The 16,689-nt window shown below is 42.5% G+C and overlaps 1 long non-coding RNA gene across 1 annotated transcript in view; it reads left to right on the top strand.

Annotated features, from left to right (window-relative positions):
* The window catches only part of LOC116156430 (uncharacterized), a 62,207-nt gene that overhangs the window by 30,684 nt on the left and 14,834 nt on the right, over window positions 1–16,689 (top strand). The window contains exon 2 of the long non-coding RNA XR_010383162.1: window positions 15,963–16,092. This is a non-coding gene — a long non-coding RNA (uncharacterized LOC116156430). The remainder of the gene's footprint in view (window positions 1–15,962; window positions 16,093–16,689) is intronic.

Below are 16,689 nucleotides of genomic sequence, written 5' to 3'. Positions count from 1 at the left end.
ATTACATAAGATTTTAATGTCCATCATACTAACAGACCCTCCTCCTTGCTGGCTTAGATGAAACAAATGGCCATGTTGCAAACCTCCCTAAGGAGAGGTCTGCATGGCAGAAACCAGTGGGTAACCTCCAATTGAGAGCTAGCAAGAAAATGGGGCCCTCAGTCCAGCAGCCCTCAAGCAGTTGAATTCTTGCAACAACCATGTGAACTTATAAGTGCATCCTTCCTCAGTCAAACCTTGAGCTAAGTCTGCAGCCTTGGCCAAGACTGTGATTGCAGCTTTCAGATGAGACCCTGGAGAAGAGACTCACCAAAGCCTTTCCTGGACTCCTGACTCACAGAAACCATGAGACAAGTGTGTGTTGTTCTAAGCTGCTAAATTTGAAGCAATTTGTTATCCAGAAACAGATAATTAGTAATACTATTTTCATATTGAAAATCAATGATCATTTATTCTAGTATTTACTGAGAGAATCCCATGTGCAGAATCTTGTTCCTGCTCTGGGGATACTGTGGTGAACAAGAGAGAAAATGTATTTCCATGGGGCTTACAATCTAATGAAATGGATAACTGTGATATGGTGATTGATGTTAAGAAATATACATTTGGTCTTCATCCCAGGTTCCTGGCACAGAGTTCCTAAACCCTTGGAATTTCCTGAGTGACAGGAGAGTCTTTTGTTCTTCATAAAGAACCTTCTGAGCACAACTGTATTTTTATGAATGAGGTGACTTAGGGTGGGGCCCTTAGATAGCTTCAGGATCTGGCTGGTCACCAGAAAACCCATGTGATTAGAAGGTTGGCACTTTCAGCTCCACTAACCGACCTCCGGGAAGGGGAGGTAGGGTGTGCTGATTAAGCATTGTAGAAACTGTTAAACCACAAGATTTAAAGAGCTTCTGGGCTGATGGATACATCCACATGCCAGGAGGTTGGTGCTCTCCAGTTCCACGGGAACAGAAGCTCCTGAGCTTGGACCTCTTCGTGTGTATCCTTTAGAATATCCTTTCTAGTAAACTGATAAATGTAAGCAAAGGTCTCCCTGAGTTCTGTGAGCTGTGCTAGCAAGTTAATCAAACCTGAGGAGGGGGTAGTGGGAACCTTTGATTTATAGCCTGTCAGAGGCACAGGTGACAGCAAGTACTCGTGATTGGTGTCGAGCGGGGACAGTCATGCAGGACTGAGCCCTTAACCTGTGGGATCTGACACTCTCTCAGTTAGATAGTGTCAGAACTGAGTTAAATTTGTAGGACACCCAGTTAGTCTCCTCTGAGAACTGGAGAATTACGTGGTGGTGGTGGAAAAAACACATTGGAATGATGTTAAACAAATAATTATTACATGAACTCTGCACTTTAATTCTACCATCCGCATTTAGGTCCGTATGACTAATTGGATAATGAATGTATGGCCTCTGAACTTCACATGCGCAGGCCACCAGTGAGACTCAGTCTCAGCCAACTCAGCAAGAAGTTGACACCTCTTCCAGTTGTTTAATCTGAATCCAGAATTTTTGATGAGAGCACCTGTAAGGTGAACTTGATCCAATCTAAAATTATGGCCTTCCCTTCACAACCCTCTCAGAATACTTCCCCTGATCCAGAGATGTTTCTGGTGTGTCGGCCTTCTCTTTCCCGGTCTGATTGTGATCTCAGGGCCTGCTACAATCGGATTCCCGCCGTGGGTCTGGAGTCAATGCGCAGAGGTAGGGGTGGGCCATGAGGACACCCCCTGGCAAAGTGACCAACGAGTGGAGCTGATGTCTTCAAGCAAGACGGGGCCAACCTCATCAGAGTGGGAGGAGGGGCTGCTTGTGTTGGCGCAGCAAGCTCTGTGAGTTCTGGGGCTTTAGATTCTTGGGATTATCTCCAAAATATGTTCATTCCAGTATTCAGGGAAAGAACCACTTTTTCCCAATAAATGCCCTGAAAGACCTAGTGAGACTAGGATTCAATCTACTTAATAATTCATCAATCTTTCAGGCTCTGTCTGACTTTTTGGCTTCATTAGTCCCATGCCTACATGAGATAAAAGAGTATTTTAGGGAAGTCACAGAAACTCTCATTCACTGACCTTGCTTTGAAGTGAGAATTTAAATTCCTATGCCTGTGATTTTTTTTCCTTAAGTGTTATCGTGCAGTTAGATGGAACTCCACACCTTTATGTTCCTTCCCCCTTCACCTGCCAGAGCCTCACGTTCACTGGCATTTCATTCTGTGTGACTAAAGATGATCATTTTGGTGTTTTGCTGCTGGGCACCAGGGACTAATATGAACACAACCCATGATCTAATCAAAATACAATTTTATATTTACCTCCCACCAACTCTTTATTCTTCATTCAGGGATGGAGGAGGAGAAGCGATCTTCCTCTACCCCCAGGTGAACTTCTGACAGCTTCTCTGTCTTCTCTTGCTCTCCCCGACTGACTACCTTCACCTCCACCTGGTAGCTGTCAGTTCTGTTTCCCTCAGTCAAAGGTAGGGTGAGCTGAAAGGGAAGGAAGTAAGTCAGTTATTATGGATCTGGTGGCTTCATGTTGTCTGAGCCTTGCAGGTGATTAAAGCTGGTAACCCCCGGGGGCCCATAGGATTCTTCTCTCCGGGCCCGTCTCTCCTGCAGTTCCCTTGATTCAAGTGGACGGATCTATTCTTGGTGGTTCCTTCCAACTCTTTCCTCAACCCCTAGATGTCCCCCCATGCACACTCAGCTTTTCTCATTGAAATCCTTCTAAAAAGACCTATTGTTAGGATCCAAGGCTTTCTTCTATGTAACCTGCGTGTGGTCCTGGAAAATCTCATCCCTTGCCCCAGCAAACTCTAGGAGGACCTGATGATCCCAACTTATGGCAGACACCCTGGTTCCTCTATCTCCAAAGCACTTAACCAGCCCTTCTTAACATTCTGTATTTTGCAGGAGGAACTGGACTGCAGTCCACGACCTGATGGAGCTTTCTTGATCATTAGTCAGGCCCCAGTCTTCTGTGTCATCCAACTGCAAGGGACGCATTTCAAAACTTAGCCAGTGGTCTATTGGAAATTCTCTCACTAGGCTTGAGGTGGGGATATAGTGCCTCCCACCTCTTACCCATGTCCAAAGGGGAAAGAACTTAAAGCAGAGTAAGAGCATCTTCAGAAAGATCTCCTCAACCGTCTTCTCCAAATGCTCTCTCTGACCCCTTTTTACATCCTTGATTTCTCTGAAAGCCCAGGAGATGTGGGACAAGTTCTTCTTCATGCCTGATAAGTCCTGCCTGGCAGTGGGGAGGCTGGAGTGTGTGGGCTGGCCTTACCCTAATTTTGGCCACCTGATATATAATCTGTTGATGCAGCTGTCTAAACTGGGGAAGAAACAGTATCATCCTAACTTACATTGCAATTGTTTTCGTGACTCCTTTACCCACTGGGTGCCAGTGTTTTACCTGCATCTCATCCTTACTGCATTCTTATCCAACCAGGTCACCTAGTCAATCCCACATTCCCAGTACCTTGGGGTCTCTTTCAGAGAAAGGATCCATTCCTGCTAGTTTCAGTAGAAATTTATTACGTAGTATTAACCAGAATTTTTGGGAGGGCCAAGGAACAAAGCCTGCATGTCACACAGTGAGAAGCAAAGCGGCCAGGAAGAACGTCCAACTGCATCACAAAAGTCCAAACACACCAGAGGGATATTCAGCAGAAATCCTGCTGTGGCTGCGAGGTGATGCGCAGTATCTATAAAGCCTGAACTGCCCACCAGGACCCCCATTACAGTTTTTGCACAAAGGCAAATGCCCCATATCCATACTTAGTAGGAGAACAGCATGTCTGTAGCTTTTTGCCTTAATCCCAATTCTTGCTTAAGTTTAGGGTTCGTTGGAAGATAGTCAAATGTCTATATCCCAGCAGCAAAGGGGTTTAAGATGTGTGTTGTCTTCGTTTGTGTCTATCTGTGGAAAAGGGAATCCACAATATTGAAGAGCTACAAAGACAAGACTTGGGGCAGACACAAATGACAAACGTCCATTAACGAAACCCTTATGAAAAAAAGTTTATGGTCCCAATCAATAAACTATTTTGACTATATAAAACAAACAAATAAACAAAAAACCCTTTTATTTAACTTCTGAATTTTGTGTATAATACCTATTCAAAATATGAATGAAAAATTAAAATCCACTTTTTTGAGGCTCTTCCTTTGGGCCATCTTTCTTATTCTCACTCTTCCTAGGCTGTTTGAGGTCTTCTAATATCTTGTATTGTCATTATTCTTTAGCACTGTTGATTGTTTTGATTGACCTTTTGATAGTCTTTGACTTCATGTAGTTCTTGTGTTGTTATAAAGACAAATGAGGTAAAGCATTTAAAACACTTAGCACAGTGCTTGGCATAGAGTAGGTAACTGATACTGGTAATCCTCCCACTTCTCCTTTCTCTAATATTATTGCCTACGGTTGTTATTCAATTCTTGATTGTAAAGAACTCACTAAGATGTAGTAGGTGCATTTGAGGGGTTTTCCAGTGAATGGCCCCACAACTTAAGCATGATTGTAATGTTATGATTTATAATGAGAAATAAATGTTTGGTCTTTGTCCCCATTTCTGGCACCGAGCTCCTAAAACTCTTGGATTTTCCTAAGTGATGAGAGTGATAAAGTTGTCTTAATAGTCATAACAAACCCTTTTGAACCATGCATGAGTTTGTATTAATGAAGTGACTTCTGGAAAGCACCTAAGGATGGGGGGTGGTTGCTGAGGGAACAGACCATGTAATTAGAGGGTTGGAACTTGCAGTCCCACCCCCTGATTTCTGGGGAGGAGAGAGGGACTGGAGGTTTAATCATTTGCCAGTGATTTCATCAAGCATGCTTATATAATGAAGCCTTCATAAAAATCCAAAAGGACGGGATTTGGAGAGTTTCCAGGTTGGTGAACACATGGAAGTGCTGAAGAGTGGTGTGCCCAGAGAACATGGAAAACCGAGCCCCCTTCCTCACACCTTGTCCTATGAATCTCTTCCACCTGGCTGTTCCTGAGTTATATCCTTTTATTGTAAGCCAGTAATCTAGTAGGTAAAATATGTATGTGAGCTGCTCTAGCAATTAATTGAACCCAAGGATTTGGTTGCGGGAGCCCTCGATCTCTAGATAGTAGGTCAGAAACACAGGTGACAACCAGGACTTGTGATTGGCATCTGAAGTTGGGCAGTGGGGAGGAGGAAGTCCTTTGGACTGAGCCCTTACACTGTGGGATCTGATACTATCTCCAGGTAGATAGTTCCAGAAATGAGTTAAATTCTAGGACACCCAGAATCCAGTCAGAGACCGGTGAGAACTGAGGAATTGATCGGTAGTGTAGAAAAAAACACAGCAAAGACACTAATCGAAGCTAAGCCCATTAGACTTTCTAGAGAAGGGGTTTGACACTTGAAAGATAAGATCACATATAGATGGGATCAGAGTTGGTACCAAACAACCCAAAAACACATGCTAGCTAAAGCAAGGAGGTAGTAGAAGCTGGGAAGCCTATATTTATCCGTTATCACATGTGGCCTCTCTAATCAGTTTGCCTTAAATCCCTGCCCTGCTACTTCCCAGCTGTGGGATTTTAGGCAAGTTACTTAAGTTCTCCAAGCTTCTGTTAATAGGGGGGAAATTGTATCAACCTCATAAGGGTTTTGTTAATTGCTTTGAACAATTCCTATCATATAGGAAGTTTGATTTCTGCATTTAGTTTACTTGAATATTTATGTTTGAGAAACAGTTTGATTCCCCAAGTCTTCATCTTCTGGTGAAGTAATGATCCTGTATATCCTGTATTTCACGTCTCCTGAGTGTTATATCTGTAAACGTAATTAAGATGCTTTAAGAGAAGATTTTTGTAACTAATCAGCTTCAGTATGAAACTCAGTATCTCATCACTTATAAGAATGGAAAAGAGCTTGAAGATCATGAAAGCTATATAAGTATCAAGTTGTATCTACTTCAAAGTTTTCTTTAGACAGTTTCTCTTTAAGGCTAGGTTGACACCCATTCCATGGGTGAATTGATTTGCTCTTAAGTTCAGTCAGGTTAATCCTAACAAGGCTATGGAAAGTGTGTCATTTCACAATTGGGTCAAGCACTCTATGTGAAATGCAGAACTAAAAGTAAGCTTATCAAAATATCTGTCTACTTTTTTCCCAAATGAGCTCAAGAATAACTGACAAGATCTCTGTGGCTAACTACCTAGAGACTCTAATTTTATAAAGGTGACTTTCAGACCTGTAAGCCTGGAATTTAAGCTTTCTGTTGTCCCTTTCTCTTTTGCTGAATTAATAGGCAATCTCAGCACACTAAATTATAAATGGTTTCTTTTTCATATTTTATTTATTTATTTATTTATTTATTTATTTATTTATTTATTTATTTTGTATTGAAGTGAAGTTGATTTACATTAGTTTCAGGTGTACAGCAAAGCGATTCAGTTATACATATACATATATGTATATATATATATATATTTCATATTACTTTCCATTATAATGTATTATAAGAAATTGAATATAGTTCCCTGTGCTATACAGTAGGTCCTTGTGGTTTATCTATTTTATGTATAGTAGTGCATATCTGTTAATCCCAAGCTTCTAATTTATTCCTCCCTCCCACTTTCCCTTTTATAACCATAGTTTTAGAAACTACTTCTTTTAGTGGATAACGTTTCATAAATATCTTCTCAGTTCTAGAGAAGGCTTTGAAGGAAAGTTCCACAGGTAATTCCATCTTGCCCTAGGTTATTTTATTCTTTTTATTTTGGGTTGAAATGGGGCCCCATTAATGGTGATAACCCACACTTTGCAGAATTTATCTCACAGCTTGAAGTTTTAGGGCCTCGAGTGCCCCCATTTAAGTCTTGTTCAGTTATTCTTGGGATTCCCAGTGGGTATATTGCAAACCAGTCAGTCCACTACAGTAGCAAAGGGACATTCATGGCTGCTTCTTCCCATGCTCGGACCACCTCCCCTCAGTGATACCTGTTGCCCACTGAGCCAGTTGGGGAGGGTGCATTTCCACACCCATGCTGCTGGTGTCCATGGGGATAACACTGAGGGCCGTGCCAAGAATGCCAACTTTCAGTGATCCTTAGATGGCCAGCCTGGAGATTTCAGAGTAGTTTCCATGTTCTCTGGGAGCCTCCATGTGCCACAGCTGGACTACATCCCTCCCAGAGGAGGGAGAAGGCTCTGCCCTATGTGATACTTTATCACTTAGTCACAAATGCTGTGCTTTTTCAGGAATCAGCCTTTGTAAAACAGAGGCTTTATCGTCTGGTTGCAGCCTCTCTTGCCGCACTGCTTAGAAATGAATCCCTGGGGCTGGCCCGGCCAACCTCCCCTGTCTTCTCCCTCTTCCTGAGAAGGGAATCTTTCCTTCCTCTCATGCAAATCATCTTATGTAAATAGATGCCTTTTCTCTCAGTTCATCATTGCAGTTGTTGGAACTCTTTTGGTTTCAAATAACAGACATTAACTTGAGCCAGCAAAAGTGAATAAAGGAACTGAATTATAAAGCTCCAAGTGTCTGGAGAAATGAAATGGCAGGACTGCAGCTGGGCTTCAAGAAGAAACTAGGAGACTGAAAAGCTATCATATCTCCTTTCCTCTGGAGTTGACTGGCTTTCTCTGATCCCTATTCCACAAGGAGAAAAGCATGGCTCTGTATATGGGCTTTGCTGGGGTAGTGCAATGAACTTGCCATTTCTGAAGCGTCAGTGGTGGTGAAGTTTGGGAATAGGGAAGGGGCTTGATGTAGATTTGGAATGTGGGAGAAGGTCAGATCAAGGTTGATTTTAATAAGTGGTATCTTAATCCTGAAGGCTTAATCCTGAAGGCAGTGAATGGTAGAGTCACTGAAGAGTGCAGAGTAGAGCAAACACATTTTTATTGTAGTTAGAGCACGCTGGTGGTATTCAGAAACAGATTTAAGGGTAAGACCACAGACAAGTAGAGTAGTTAGGATGCTATTGCAATTTATATTCTCGGGAGGCAATTCAGAAGTCCTGCTGGGAGCAAGAACAGAGAGGAGGGATGGATTGGAGAACGATTTAAGAGGTAGAAGACACAGGAGCTGGACATAGATTGGCTATGAGGGGAGGAAGGAAAATTCTAAAGTGACTGCCAGGTTGCTGGCCTTGAAGACTGGCTAAATGGTGATGATATTGACTGAGATGGGGAATGCAGGAGAAGGAGCAGAACCTTGATTTCTAGAACACCCTACTAGTTCTGAAAGAGAATTACATGAATTCTTTAATTTTTATCCTCAAAGTCCTATGCAACATGTATTATTATCATACACTTTTAAAGATGAAAGAACTGAGGTCCAGAGAGGTCAAATGAGTTTCCCAAAGGCACACAGCTGGTAAGCGGTGAAGGCAGGATTTCCTAGTCTAACTCTAGAACCATATACTTCAAACCATGTGCTTGCTGTGTGCTGGACACTGAAACAAATGTTATCTTACATAATCTTCTCCATGGTTATGTGAGGTGGATATTATTTTTCCAACCTAGTAGATTGGTAATTGAATCTCAGAAAGATCTGGTGATTTTCTCAAGGTTGCAGAGCTCTTAGTAGAAGAGCTGTAAGTTGAACCAACATCTTCTGCCCTTAGGGCTAGTGTTCATTCTATTAAAATACACTTCTTTTCCAATGTAACTCACCAGTTTTTGTCAGGATTGAATTCAGCTGCATTTTACAGATAGCCAAAATTACTAGCTGGTAAGCAAGTGTGTGTTGTAAAAGATGATCAGAAGTAGCAGTCCAGGATGGTATGGGGGCTCTAGACATTCAGGAACCCAAGATCCTTCAGGCTCCCAGTCCTACCATCACTGAGGTGTAGCCTTCATTCTCGTGGTGTAAGAGAGCTGCTGAAACTCCAGCCGTCATAACAGTGTTCCAAGTGGTAGAGTAGAGGAAGGAGCGCAAATGATCCAGTTATCTTTTAAGGTTTCCAAGAAGCTGCTACATTTTATTTCTGCTTACATCTTACTGGGCAGAATTAAGTCATATGGCCATAGCTAATTGCAAAGGAGGCTGGGAAGATAGATCTTCACTAAGGGTAGCCATGTGCCCAGCTACAAATGAAGTGTTCCTTTATTAAGGCAGAAGGACAGTGAATACTGGGGTTGACAGACAGCAAGCTCTGCCTACCTGCTTTTGGCATGAATCTTTGAAGGCTGCTGTCAGTAGCTAGCTTTGAAGGCTGCTAGCTGTCCTGGCAGAAACAGATGATACACTCAGAAGAATTTAACTGAAAAGAAATTAATGAAGAGATTATTTTCAAAGGTTTGGGGAAGATTAAGGGAACTGTAAAGGGATGGTGAGATATCCAGAAGCTAGCCACAGAAGACAGCTGCTACCAGCCCCAGACCCAGAGGGAGAGAGAGGGGCCAGAGATTACAGACCCCAGCCTCTCCATCTTCCTGCCCTTCTATCTTCTGCAAGCACATGTGGGGTCTAACTCGAGGGTAAGGGAGCTTGGGTGATGCAGTGCCAGAGACCAGCCTTCCAGGGGCCCAGAGTGGTTAGAGGAGGGCAGAAGATGGTGTGGACAGATAAAGGATATTCAGCACAGTCACCTCCACAGGTGCTACCAAGCCCTATGTCCTGCGTACCAGGGCAAGGTGGCTGGCTTTCATGGTGAGAGGATTTGCAGCAGCTGCAGTTCAAGGAGAGACAAACTTCCAGCCAGGGTACAGGAAGGGAGAGCCCCCAGCATGGCTTGGAGATGTTGGAGGAATGCTTTGTCAGCTCAAGACTCAGTACAGGAACAAGACCACAATCTGCCCCCCACCCTTAACCAAAGAGGGCCAGGAAAGTTACCTGCTTCTTCTCTTTACTCTGTTTTATAGCTGCTGAGCGATGTGCAAACAGTGCGCAAGAGTGAGTGTGGGTGGGTGGCTACTTGGAACCCAGATGCCTCTGTGCACCTTCTAACATCTGCATGGAGACCCAGAAGAGAAGGAAAACTGGGAAGCAAGAGAGATCTGTCTTTTCACTTTTGTCTCCTCTCTTGTTATGTATTGCCTGCTGTTGTTTCAAACATATGTTTCCTCACTCATACTTGAGCAGAAGTTAGCGTCCTACATTATCTATGTCCTTTAAAACACCTAGCACCGAGGCAGTGTGGTACATAATACTGCAGTCCAAGACTTGGGTTTAAGATCCTGCTTGGAAGGACCACATACAGTGGATGCTCTGTATCTGTGGGGGTTGAATTCATGGATGCAAAGCTGCAGATACGGAGGGCCAAGTGTATTCACTGTACTCTGTCATTTTATATAAGGGACTTGAGCACCCCTGGGTGTTGGTTTCCGTAAGGCCTTGTGAAACCAGTACCCTGTGGATACCTAGGGACAACTGCATTGTATGATTCCTTTTATAGGAAATATCTTCAACGGGCAACTCTGTAGAGACGCAAAGTGGACTAGTGGTTTCCAGGGGCTGGGAGAGTAAACAATGGGGGAATGACTCCTGAAGGGTGTGGAGGGTCTTTTTGGGGTGATGAAAAGGTTCTAATATTGATTATGGTGCTGGTTACATGGCTCTGAATATACTAAAAACCATTGAATTTTACACTTTAAAAGGTGAGGTGTCTGGGATGTGAATTAAATGTCAGTAAATTAGTAAAGACCCTGCTTAGCATTTATTTGCAGCTTTTGCATCTGTAAAATGGTCACAGTAACATCTAACCCACAGTGCTTCCTGGAGGATTGAATGAAACACTGAATGGAAAGCAGTAACCATAGTGCCTTACACACATGCTCATTAAATGCCAGCTGATTCTTATATTTTAAAAATCAAACTGGAATTAGTATAAGCTGAATGTTAAAGCGGAAAGGTTGCTTTGAAATCAGTCTAGTTCTAGCCTAATTACCACTGACAAGAGGTTGGAAGGCAGTCATGAAAGAATGAATGAGTGCATGAGTGAATTCAAGATTTTAGAATGATGGCCATTTGCCACATCACTTAATTTGCCACATTACTTAACCTGGTTTGGCCCTTTGCAAGAAGAGCAAGCAAAAAGAGCAATTACATAATTCATTTTCACGTTAGAGAACTCAGTGCCTGCTCACTAGAGTCTAAAATAGAAATAATTTCATACAGTTTGTAATTTAAAAAATTCCTAAGTAGATTTTTAAAAGCAGTGTAATAATTTTCTTTAATCTTAGAAATGGTGAAAATACTATCAAAAGGACTCCAAACCACTTGCATGAGTTTTTTTCCCTAACTACATCTTTCTCTTTCTCCCTACACACACATGTGTACACACGTAATTGTAAGATGCACCATTTTTTACAACTTATCTCTAATCAGGACAAAACTTAAAATCAATGGCTTGTCCTAATTTAATTGGCAGCATGATTTTCTTTCTTAGCTTTACATAAAATAATGGTGCATCTTAAAATGGATGGCAAATTAAAATATAGTGTACGTGTACATATATATACTTAAAAGGTGAACTAGAAAGTTGTGCTGGTTGAATACTCAGGAATCCTAGAGGGGTTATGACTGATCCAGGTATCAGAAAAACCACAGAGTTCAAGCTGTTCCACTGGGCATCGTCCTCTGCATGTAAATGGAATGTGCGTCCTTGAACCTGGGTCCCATCTGTAGGGTCCCAAGACTTGGGTTCAAGATCCTGCTTGGAAGGACCACATACAGTGGATGCTCCGTATCTGGCCTTATTGATAGTTTTGCCAATATAATTCTGGAGAAATGATTAATTAACAGAGCTCTGATTTAGCATACCCGAATCCCTTAAGGAAGAGATACACAAACATTTAGATGCTGCATATTCTAGCGTTCAACCCTGGCAGTGTTGGATGTTTATGCGAGGCTTCTGGAGGCAACACTTCAGCTGTTAGGAGTCGCAGCAGAAGCCAGAGGATTGGATGAGGCCTCCTACCTGAATCAGCAAGCATTTCTCTAATAGCTTTGCTTATTTGTGGGGTGACGGGATTTCTGCAGCTGAGAGGCTGAGGACTTGGCGTGGTTTGAGGGTCCCTAATGAATGTGCCAAAGTCTCTGACTGGCAAACTCCATACAAAATAATAATTGTTTAGATACTGCTGAAAATAATTAATTTGGGTTTTGGAAAGCTTCCTGCTTGGTGCATTCAATTTGAAAGGCCTCCTCCTCTCAGTGTGTGCCTGCAAACACAATCCCTGGAACGACAAAAGAGGGTGATAAAAGTGTTGTCACTACTGGCTTTCTGAACCAGTGCGGAGTTTCCATGGAAGTGGGCATCAGGGCGATGGATTTCTTTTCTTCTCTACTTGAGAGATGAAGTTTTCATTGTTTTCTGGGTGGTTTGGAGCCTTTAGAACAGTGTCTCCAGACACATTTCCATTGAGAGCACGTGGGGAACCAGAGACAATGCAGGGAGACTTGTGTGTGGCTTTGCCCACGAGTCTCTTCTACCCGATCCAACCAAGCAGAACTACAAAACTCAAAACCCAGCCAGCCAGAGAAGATTTGTTCAGGATCATCAGGAGGTTGTTGTTTGTGTAAAAATAAAATTTTTTATTGCCTAGTTTTTTTGGTTTTTGTTTATGTTTTTTTTGCCGGGTGGTAATTAAGTTTATTTATTTATTTAATGGTGGTACTGGGGATTGAATCTAGGCCCTTGTGCATGCTAAGCACGCACTCTACCACTGAGCTATCTCCCTCCCCACTGAGCTGTACCATTCCCCCACTGGAGGTTTGATTGCTAAGCTGGAAAAGAGTGCAGAATGTAGTCTTTTAAAAGCCTGATTCTAGTGTAGGGATGCTGAAGTGGTCAGTAGAGCTCCTATTCTGCTGACACAAGTCTCTTTCTGTTCACTCGTTCACCAGATATTTATTGTGCACCTTCTGGGTGTACATAGTTTTCTAGGCACTGAGGATTCAGAAAGAGCAGTCAATAAAACAGGCACAATCTCTATGCACATGGATCTTCCCTTCTGGAGAATGGAGACAGCAAGCAAATAGATGAATTGATCACATCAGGAAGTGATAAATGGTGTGAAAAAAAATAAGGCAGGTAAAGGGAGAAGGAGTGCCCAGGTGAGGATGGCGTGTTGCTGTAGCCCCCTCTGGCAGGGGGAGATTGAGCAGTATAGAGATTTGAATGACACTAGGGAGTGAGGGCATTGTGGTGGAGTATGTCCAGCAGAAAGAAGAGCATGTGCGAAGGCCCTAATGTGGAGCCAGCTCAGCATGGGCAAGGACTGGAGTGGAGGCCTCAGAGCTGAAGCCATTGGAGCAGGGGATAGTGATGGGAGGTAAGGTCCAAGAGAGCCCAGGGAGGGCTATGAATCATGGAGGGATTTTCAGGCCATCATAAGGACTCTGACTTTCCTTTGGAGGCAGTAGAGCAGAGGAGTGAGATGATCTGAGTCATGTTTGACAAGAGTGCTCTGACTGCCGTGTGAAGACTACACCATGGCAGGAAGCAAGTGTAGAAGCAGGAAGACCAGCTAGGAGTCTCTGCAGTGGTCCTGACGAAGGCCAGATGGCATGAACCAGGGGTGGAGATGGAGGGAGGTAGGCTGAGTCTGGATATATTTTGAAGGTAGAACCATCAGGATTGGATGAGGGATGAGCTGATGAACTGGATATCAGAGCATGAGAAAGAGACATGAAGGACTTTAGGTCTGCTCAACTGGAAGAATGGAGCTGTCATTTATTGAACTTGGGTCACTGGAGGTAAAGCCAGGGTTTGGTTTTGTTTTGTTTTTTGAGTAAAATCCCATTTGGACTTGTTAAGTCTGAGATATGTATTAAATATTCAAGTGGAGATGTTGAGTACACAGTTGTGAGACTGAGTTCAGGAGAGAGGTCTGGGCTAGGGCCATAAATTTGGAAATCATCAGCCTATAGATTATATTAAAGGGACTGAATGAAATTATCGAGGGCAAGTGTGTAACTAGCGAAGAGGGTTGAGAATAGAGTCCTGGGGCTGCTGCTAGAACACACCCAGTACTGGTGGGTCAGCCCTGTCTTACGTTGCCCTAATGAGGGAGAGTCAGGCAGAGTCTGGGATCAGGTCTTTCCACCTTCCGGAGTGTATTGGAGAGGTCACAAGAGGTCACAAGAAAGTAAGGTCCTAATCTGGTTAGCAGATGTTTGGGTGAGGTTTGTAATTAAACAAAGCATCCTATACTCTCTACCAACTGCACCAAACCTCTCCTGACACCCCCACCCCGACTCCACAGACACCATCACTGTGGAGGTAATTCTGTCTCCTCCCTAAAGAGCTACCACCTTGCCACCTGTGTACTTTCTACCTGTTGTCTTAAAATTGAGTAACTAGAGAACAGTGTCTTTGTACTGAGATTGGTACTTAAATCTTGGCTTTGTTACATGCTAGCTGTGTGACCTTGAGGAAGTCTCTTAACCTCTCTGAGTCTCCATTTCCTTATATACACATCTCACATTCATTTGACAATGGAATGGAATTATATATGTAAAGAGGCTACCCCTGTGTGTGACAAATAAGAGGTAATTATAATAGTAAATTATACTGTTTCATACATCTTTTTTTACTTAAATATCACAACAACCTCACGAGGCAAACACTGTTAATATTTCTGCTTTACAGTTAAGGTTAAGTAACTTGGCCAGCTAGTAACTCAAGTAGCCTGGCTCTAGGAATTATTCATATAACCACTATGCTATACTACTTCCCGAGGCTACTTAAAATTTTTCTTCTTTCTCATTTTTAATTGTTTTGTATTGCATAGCACAAGTTTTCAATTTGCAGTTTTGTATTTTTCCTTGTTACTAAGTTGCATTCATTATCTGATCCTAAGATAATGGTCATCGCCTTTATACTAAAATAGGCAGTTTAATGCAATGGCAAGAAAGAAAAAGTCAAATTTTCTGAAAAACAAGAGATAAGGTGTTATTGCCAACCTTTTCTGTGGGAATCCCAGTCAGTGTAGCTGGGCATACAAAGCAAGCTGGAGACATGACTTTCTCCTTGAATAGACAAGAACTGACAAAAAAAAAAAAATTATGTGTTTGGAAAGCCATGAAAAGCTGAACAGTGAGTGAGGGATTTCCATTTTAGAATGTTAGGGGAAACTGGAGTCTGTTGGTGCCCTGCGTGTGTGCACATGGGCTCATATGTGCCTGTGCATGATTGGAGGTGTGTGGGTAGATGTGAATGCATGTATGTAAAACATGTGTGTGTGTGTGTGTACATTTGGAACATACAACACTTACGTGACTACCGAAGGAGTTGGCCCAGTGGGAGTTTGGCACAAAAAAATGGGCTGAGATTAATTTTCTGATTTATGCTTCTTTAAATCATTGAGCTGATGACACTTAGAAGGGAAAACAGTCTCCAAGGAGAAAATAAAATTATGTTTCCCATGAAATAGGTCTGTCATATTTAACAAACAAAAGTACTGGACTCCTAGTTATATTTTTGAATTTTAGATAAACAGTGAATATTTTTGTAGTATAAATATGTTCCACGCAATATTTGGGACATCCTTTACCAAAAAATTATTTATCTGAAATTCAAATCTAAACTGAACATGTTGTATTTTATCTGACAACTGTACCATGAAAGAGGATGAATTTAAATATCTGCTGATTTTTTTAAATCTTTAAAATCTACAAACCACATGTAGACTAGAAAAGACCTTTGGTTCTGGCTGGGGCATCGGCCTCATTTTTTTTCCCCTTTCAGAAAGTTTCTTAATGACTTGGCACAACCATCTGTGAAATGGGGAAATAGTCCAATGAGCACTCTGTCCTCTCCCCAGGGGAAAGCCCTGTTCAACTTCACATCCGTAGCCTCATGTATAATGGCCTGGGGCCCTTCAGAGAACTTCATTCTTCACTCCAATCAAAAAACCAATTAAGACTTTTAAAAAAAAGGATTCTTATAATGTGTCTTAATAGCCAGCCAATATCCTGTGGTGTTCAGTTTCTCCTCTCTTTTTCCCTCTCTCTAGCTTGCATGGTGACAGAGTTATCCTTTCAGGAGAGTAGCAAACTCTGGGAAATTTCTGGAAGAAATAGAACACTGATGAGAATGCAGAGAGGAAACTCCCCATGACTCTGGGAAGCACAAAGCAGGCACAGGTGAGGCCCAGGATCCAGAGGGCTTGTGATGGTGGGATTGGAGGGGAGCCCTTGGTTGCCCAGGTGGGTGTTTGGACCACACAGGACTTCTTCCACCTGGGCCAGTGTGGCGTGGAAGGCAAGCCTCGGGTTCTTGAGGAGCTGTCTGTGGGCTCATGCTGTGTCTGTCCGCTCTCGCTGTCTGAGCTGGAATCTCTTGAGCCTCTGCTTTCCTTGCCAATAAAACAGCTGAACTACTAGTACCCCGGTCACACGGTTACTGTAAGGACAAAGTGACAACATTAATAAAGCCATGTCTGGCTCTCAGGAAGCCCTTCATAAAGCCCTGCAGTAGTCATTACTATTATTTTTTGTTGTTGCCTGGGACGGTTTTTCCTAATAAGTTCAGTTCTAATTTCTATTAATAACCTTTTCTGGTGGTAGATGTAATGCATGTTCATAGAACAATTTATAAAAATCCAGAAAAACTACAGGAAAAAATTAAATCAAAAATACTCCATAAAGCTATCTCTGGTCTTTTTTTCTCTGCATGTACTAGTTGTTCTCAATGCTGACACGGCATCAGAGCAACCTGGGAAGCTTTTTAAAATACAGACA

Source organism: Camelus dromedarius, chromosome 11, assembly GCF_036321535.1.
Source record: "Camelus dromedarius isolate mCamDro1 chromosome 11, mCamDro1.pat, whole genome shotgun sequence".
NCBI classification, from domain to species: Eukaryota; Metazoa; Chordata; class Mammalia; order Artiodactyla; family Camelidae; genus Camelus; species Camelus dromedarius.
The sequence above is the reverse complement of the archived record's forward strand: the minus strand, read 5'-3'. Positions and strand labels throughout refer to the sequence as shown.